The sequence below is a fragment of the Thamnophis sirtalis genome, unplaced genomic scaffold, assembly GCF_051295495.1.
Source record: "Thamnophis sirtalis isolate CommonGarterSnake01/CBP01778 unplaced genomic scaffold, rThaSir2_p1.2 scaffold_17, whole genome shotgun sequence".
Classification (NCBI taxonomy): Eukaryota; Metazoa; Chordata; class Lepidosauria; order Squamata; family Natricidae; genus Thamnophis; species Thamnophis sirtalis.
In genome coordinates this window covers 1,526,466-1,532,951 of record NW_028261397.1, presented here as the reverse complement: position 1 = coordinate 1,532,951, position 6,486 = coordinate 1,526,466, and the positions used below count along the sequence as shown (strand labels likewise).

Sequence of the window (6,486 nt, the reverse complement as noted above, 5' to 3'; positions counted from 1 at the left end):
GCGGGAAAAATAACAAAAGGGCTCCCGACGTTTATTTGCAGGGGGGGGACAATGCAGCCTTTAGAATAGAATAGAATACAATACAATACAGGAATAGAATAAAATAGAATATAGGAATAGAAGAGAAATAAGAAGAGAATAGGAATAGAATAGAATAGAAACAAGAACAGAATAGAATAGAAAAGAAAGAAAGAATAGAAAAAAGAAAATATAAGAATAGAATATGAGAAAGGACTATAATACAATATGGGGATAGGATAGAATAATAATACAATGCAATACAATACAATACAATACAGCAATAGAATAAAGGAATATAGGAATGAAATAGAATAGAAATGAGAGAAGAGAAGAGGAATAGAACAGAAATAAGAAGAAGAGAATAATAGAATATAGAATAGAAATAAGAATAGAAAAGAAAAAAAAGAATAGAATAGAATAAAATACAATACAGGAATAGAATAAAATAGAATATAGGAATAGAAGAGAAATAAGAAGAGAATAGGAATAGAATAGAAATAAGAACAGAATAGAATAGAAAAGAAAAAAAAGAATAGAATAGAAAAAAGAAAATAAATACTAGAATATGAGAATAGACTATAATACAATATGGGGATAGGATAGAATAATAATACAATACAATGCAATACAATACAGCAATAGAATAAAAGAATATAGGAATGAAATAGAATAGAAATAAGAGAAGAGAAGAGGAATAGAACAGAAATAAGAAGAAGAGAATAATAGAATATAGAATAGAATAGAAATAAGAATAGAAAAGAAAAGAATAGAATAGAAAAAAGAATAGAGTAAATATGAGAATAGAATATGAGAATAGACTATAATACAATATGGGGATAGGATAGAATAATAATACAATACAATACAGGAATAGAATAAAATAGAATATAGGAATGCAATATAATGGAATAGAAATAAGAATAGAATAGAATAATAGACTATAGACTATAGAATAGAATAATAGAATATAGAATAGAATATAGAATAGAATAGAAATTAGAATAGAATAGAAAAGAAAAAAAATAGAATAGAAAGAAAAAAAGAATAGAATAAATATAAGAAGAGAATATGAGAATAGACTACAATACAATATGGGGATAGGATAGGATAGAATAATAATAGAATACAATATAATACAATACAGGAATAGAATAAAATAGAATATAGAAATGGAATATAATAGAATAGAAATAAGAGAAGTGGAATAGAACAGAAATAAGAATAGAATAATAGAATATAAAATAGAATAATAGAATATAGAATAGAAATTAGAATAAAATAGAAAAAATTAGAATAATAGACTAGACTAGACTAGACTAGAAAATAGAATAGAATAATAATATAAGAATAGAATATGGGAATAGACTATAATACAATATGGGGATAGGATAGAATAATAATACAATACAATACAGGAATAGAATAAAAGAATATAGGAATAGAATAGAAATAAGAGAAGAAGAATAGAATACAACACAATACAATACAGAAATAGAATAGAAGAATAGAATATGAGAATAGGACAGGACACCACTGGAAGGGACCTTGGAGGTCTTCTAGTCCAGCCCTGCTCAAACAGGAGAACCTACCGTCTCAGTCGAGTGACGGTCCGGTCTCTTGTTAAAAGCCTCCAGGGTTGACAGCTTCAGATTTAACGGGAGGCTCCCAGGCAGAGGTGGGCCAGGCTCACCTGTGCACAGGTAGTCCTCGTTCATTCAGCGATCTTAGAAGTTGCAACAGCACTGAAAAAAGGAACTTACAACTGTTTTTCCCACTTAACGACCGTCGCACCATTCCCCACAGTCACGCAATCAAAATTTGGACGTTTGGCAAGTGACTCAAGATTTATGACGGTCGCCGTGTCCTGGGGTCATGTGATCCCCTTTTGCGACCTTCCGACAAGCAATAAGGAAGCCAGATTCACTTAACGCCTTCAGCGACTCACTTGATGACCACAGCAAGTAAGGTCATAGAACGATCCCCTTTTTGCGACCTTCCGACAAGCAACAGGGAGGCCAGCTTCACTTCCCCAACTGTGTTACTTACTTTAAGGCCTGCAGCGATTCTCTTAACGACCGTTGCAAGAGAGGGTCATAAAACAGGGCAAAATTCCCTTAAGCAGTTTCTCGCTGAGTGTCACAAACGTTTCTCTCCATTTTGGTCGTAAGCCGAGGACTAGCTACAGCGAACACACCCAGAAGGACGTAGACCTGAAGATGTCCTGGCAACAGAGCCCTGTTTTTTTTGGGGGGGGGGAACAACAGCCCCCCTCCCCAATTTCCCACAAGTAGAGTTACAGACCCCATCGGTGGGAAGAAATAAGCGCCCTTATTTCCGTATAGATTCAAGTTGTTACGGCTATAATCGTAATGAAAGCGATAAACAGCCTGGGATTAGCGGCGAGATTTATACGGACACGGCCCGCAACATGGAGGGGACTCCTTCTCTGCACACACACCCTTCTGCCCCGTGCATAACGGCGCATCCATGCTCAATCAATACGGCTATGAGCACCGGCACTTATAAATTTGGAGGCTTTAAGCCGGATGGGGCCGCCGTTTACGGCTGCATATAAATCAGGCCTTCCCCCGCGCAGGAGGCTGGCTCACGCGGCAGAGTCCTCGTAAATCCAGAGGCTGCCATGTGGCTGCTAAACTCCCCATTTACCCAGAGACCCCAGACCCATCGCTCTCTCTCTCTCTCTCGCTCGCTCCTGCCATCGCCTTAATTCGACAGGCGGAGGAGGAGGAGGAGGAGGGCCAGAGGAAGGCTGGATGGCTCCCACTGACTCCTCCTCGTTGCTCCTGCTGGGTTCTGTGGAGGGGCAGCTGGGCCATACCCTGGTTTAGGAGTTATTCAGGGTCTGGGGGCTTCCTAGCCGAAGGAAGGAGGGGTGGGAAAGGCACCGGGATTGTGAGTAAAGGCAAAGCTGAACAGGAAGAAAGAAGGAGAAAGAGGAAGAAAGGGAGGAAGATGGGATGATGGGGAAGGAGGGAGGAAGAGAAGGAGGAAGAGAAGGCAGGAGGGAGGAAGGAAAATAGGATGGAAAGGGAGGGAGGGAAGGAATGAAGCAGGAATAGAATGAAGGATGGAGGGAGGGAAGGGAGGAAGGAAAATAGGATGGAAAGGGGGGAAGAGAAGGAAGGAGGAAGAGAAGGAAGGAGGGAAGGGAGGAAGGAAAATAGGATGGAGAGGGAGGGAGGGAAGTAAGGAGAGAAGAAAAAGGAGAAGGAAAGAGGTCAGCGGGTTAGAGAGGAAAGAGAAATAGCAGTAGCAATAGCAGTAGACTTATATACCGCTTCATAGGCCTTTCAGGCCTCTCTAAGCGGTTTACAGAGAGTCAGCATATTGCCCCCAACAATCTGGGTCCTCATTTTACCCACCTCGGAAGGATGGAAGGCTGAGTCAACCCTGAGCCGGTGAGATTTGAACCGCTGACCTGCTGATCTAGCAGTAGCCTGCAGTGCTGCATTTAACCACTGCGCCACCTTGGCTCTAAAGAAAGAGAGAGAGAGAACAGAGAGAGAGAAGAGGGAGGGAGGTGGGATAGGAAAAGGAAGGAAGGGAGAGAGGAAGGAAGGAAGAAGAAGGGGAGGGAGGGATAGGGGAGGAAGGGAAGGAAGGAAGAGAAAAGGAAAAGAGGAGGAAAGGAATGGCCGGAGGAAGGAAGATGGGAGGAAGGAAGGGAAATAAGAGGGAGGGGGGGGAAAGAACAGAAATGGAAGGAAGGGAAATGTGAAAAGGAAAAAGGACCAGGAAGGAAGGGAATGAAAGGAAAAAAGTGAAAGAAGGAAGATAAAAAATGGGAAAGTGAAAAGGGAGGGAGAAGGAAGGAAGAGATGGGGATGGAGAGAAGGAAGGAAGGAGAGGAAAAAGAAGGAAAGGAAAGGTCAGAGGAAGAAAGGGGGAAGGAAGGGAAATAAGGAGGAAAGAAGGGAAATGGAAGGATGGGAAAGAAAGAGAAAAAGTTGAAGAAAGACAAAGAAAAAGTGAAAAGAGGGAGGGAGGAGAGAAAGGAAAGGAAAGGAAGGTTTGGAGGAAGGAAGATGGGAGGAAGGAAGGGAAATGGAAGGAAGGGAAACATGAAAGGAGGAAAGAGGGAAAGGAAGGAAAGGAAGGAAAAAAAGGCAAAAAATGAAAAAGTGAAAAGAGGGAGGGAGGAAGGAGAGAAAGGAAAAAGGAGAAGGAAAGGAAAGGTCAAAGGAAGAAAGATGGGAGGAAGGAAAAGGATAAAGGGACAAGGAAGAAAGGGAAAGAAAAGGAAAAAAGGAAGACAAAAAATAGAAAAAGAAAAGAGAAGGAGGGAGAGAAGGAAGAAAGAAAAGAAAGAAAGAAAGAAAGAAAGAAAGAAAGAAAAAGAGCAAGGCCTGGTTATTTCTCTGATAGAAGAGAATCTCTGCAGCCTCTGAAGGTTGAATGGTGGAGTCCTCGGTTGTTTTGTTTGCACACTTTTCATTATCCAACTGAGGAATCTCACCAGTGCTGATGAGCGTGGAGTTTGCCCCCTCTTTATATCCAGTAGATCCTTGTCCTCCAGGAGGCTGTGGTTTCCTCCTCCGTGGCACTTCCTTGATTAGGCTATTGTTTTCTGCTCGATTGTTTGTCTGGTGTTAATCCCTGCTTATCTGGATTGAAGTGGAGAGGATGCGTTCTTGTCCTTGGTTTTTTTTTTTATTGTCTCTTTTGAATGGTGTGTAAATGCGGTTCCTCTCTATGTGCCTATAGACCACCTATCTCCTGTGGTATCTGCCAGGTATCTGGCATGCTTTGGGGTTGTTTCCCCCCCCCCCATTTAAACAGTGTCATTTTCGGGGGGACGCAACCAATGTGTTTTCTCCCCTCTGGAATGAGGGTGTCCCTGAGATCCATGGGGCTCCCACCCCAATGTCGGTCTGCAAAGCTGGGAGAACTCTCCTTCCAGGCTTTTGGGACGGGGGGGGGACGGGGACTGTTGGGTGTTTGGTGTGTGTAGTTTGTGTGTTAACCAGGTTCGCCATCTGTTTACTGTTTGGTGGATCGTTATTTTTATATTGCTTGTTTTGTGCGTGAGCTGTCTGAAGTCAGGGAAATGACTCCAGATTGAGAAATCAATCCGTCCATCAGTCAATACTATCATGTCTCCCTAGTCCTTTCTTTTCATTAGATCAGACACATCCAGTTCCTGCAAATGGAAATGGAATAGAATAGCATAGAAATCTAGAATAGAATAGAAATATAGAATAGAATAGAATAGAATAGAATAGAAATATAGAACAGAATAGAATAGAAATCTAGAATATAGAATAGAATAGAATAGAATAGAATAAAATAGAAAAATACAATAGAACAGAACAGAAAGAACAGAACAGAATGGAAACATAGAATAAAAGAATAGAATAGGAGAATAAAAGAAGAGAATAAAAGAGAAGAGAAAAAAGAATAGAATAGAATAAAAGAATAGAATAGAATAGAATAAAAGAATAGAGAATAGACTAGAAAAGAATAGAATAAAAGAGAATAGAATAAAAGAGAAGAGAGAAGAGAAGAGAGAATGGAATGGAATAAGAAGAGAAGAGAAATATATAAAAAACAGAATAGAATAGAATAAAATAGAATAGAACAGAACAGAAAGAACAGAACAGAATGGAAACATAGAATAAAAGAATAGAATAGAGAATAGAATAGAATAGAATAGAATAGAGAATAGAATAGAGAATAGAATAGAGAATAGAATAGAGAATAGAATATAGACTAGACTAGAATAGAAAATATAGACTAGAATAGAATAGAATAGAATAGAATAAAAGAAGAGAATAAAAGAGAAAAAAGAATAGAGTAGAATAAAAGAATAGAATAGAATAAAAGAATAGAATAGAATAAAAGAATAGAGAATAGACTAGAGAAAGAGAATAGAATAAAAGAAGAGAGAAGAGAAAAGAAGAGAGAATGGGATGGAATAAGAAGAGATTAGGTTAATTGTTCTCCCTGTCAGGAAATCCCTCCTTAGTTGCAGGTTGCTTCTCTCCTTGATTAGTTTCCCTCCCTCGCTTCTTCTCGTACCTTCAGCAACTTTGGAAAATAAGTCGCCCCCCTCCCTGTTCTTTGGGGCAAACCCCTCAAATACTGGAACCCTATTTATTCTGTTGGGGAGGGCCCAGCGTTGAAATCCGTCAAGGGTCTCGTGTCTCCTGAACTTGCCTTTTTGGGGCGTTGGCTCCCCCCTGCCAACCTTGGTTGTCGTCTGCAAATTTGATGAATCCCCTTCGTTAAAATTTGACGACAGGGGATCGACACCGAAGGCCGGTGAGGACGACTCCGTCTGTCCACGGGGCCCCTTCGTCTTCCGTGGTCTTGAGAGGAACCAGGCAGATCTTCGAAGGCCGTGGGGATTGTGGCATTTCCGAACACCGGCTAACCTTTCTTACCTGGGCATTTTAAAGCGTGACCCCCCGTTTGTCCTTTGTGTGCCAGTAAAAACACCCCTCT

The 6,486-nt window shown here is 40.4% G+C and overlaps 1 protein-coding gene across 1 annotated transcript in view; it reads left to right on the top strand.

The window, feature by feature from the left end:
- The window catches only part of MYO18A (myosin XVIIIA), an 84,815-nt gene that overhangs the window by 64,703 nt on the left and 13,626 nt on the right, over positions 1–6,486 (top strand).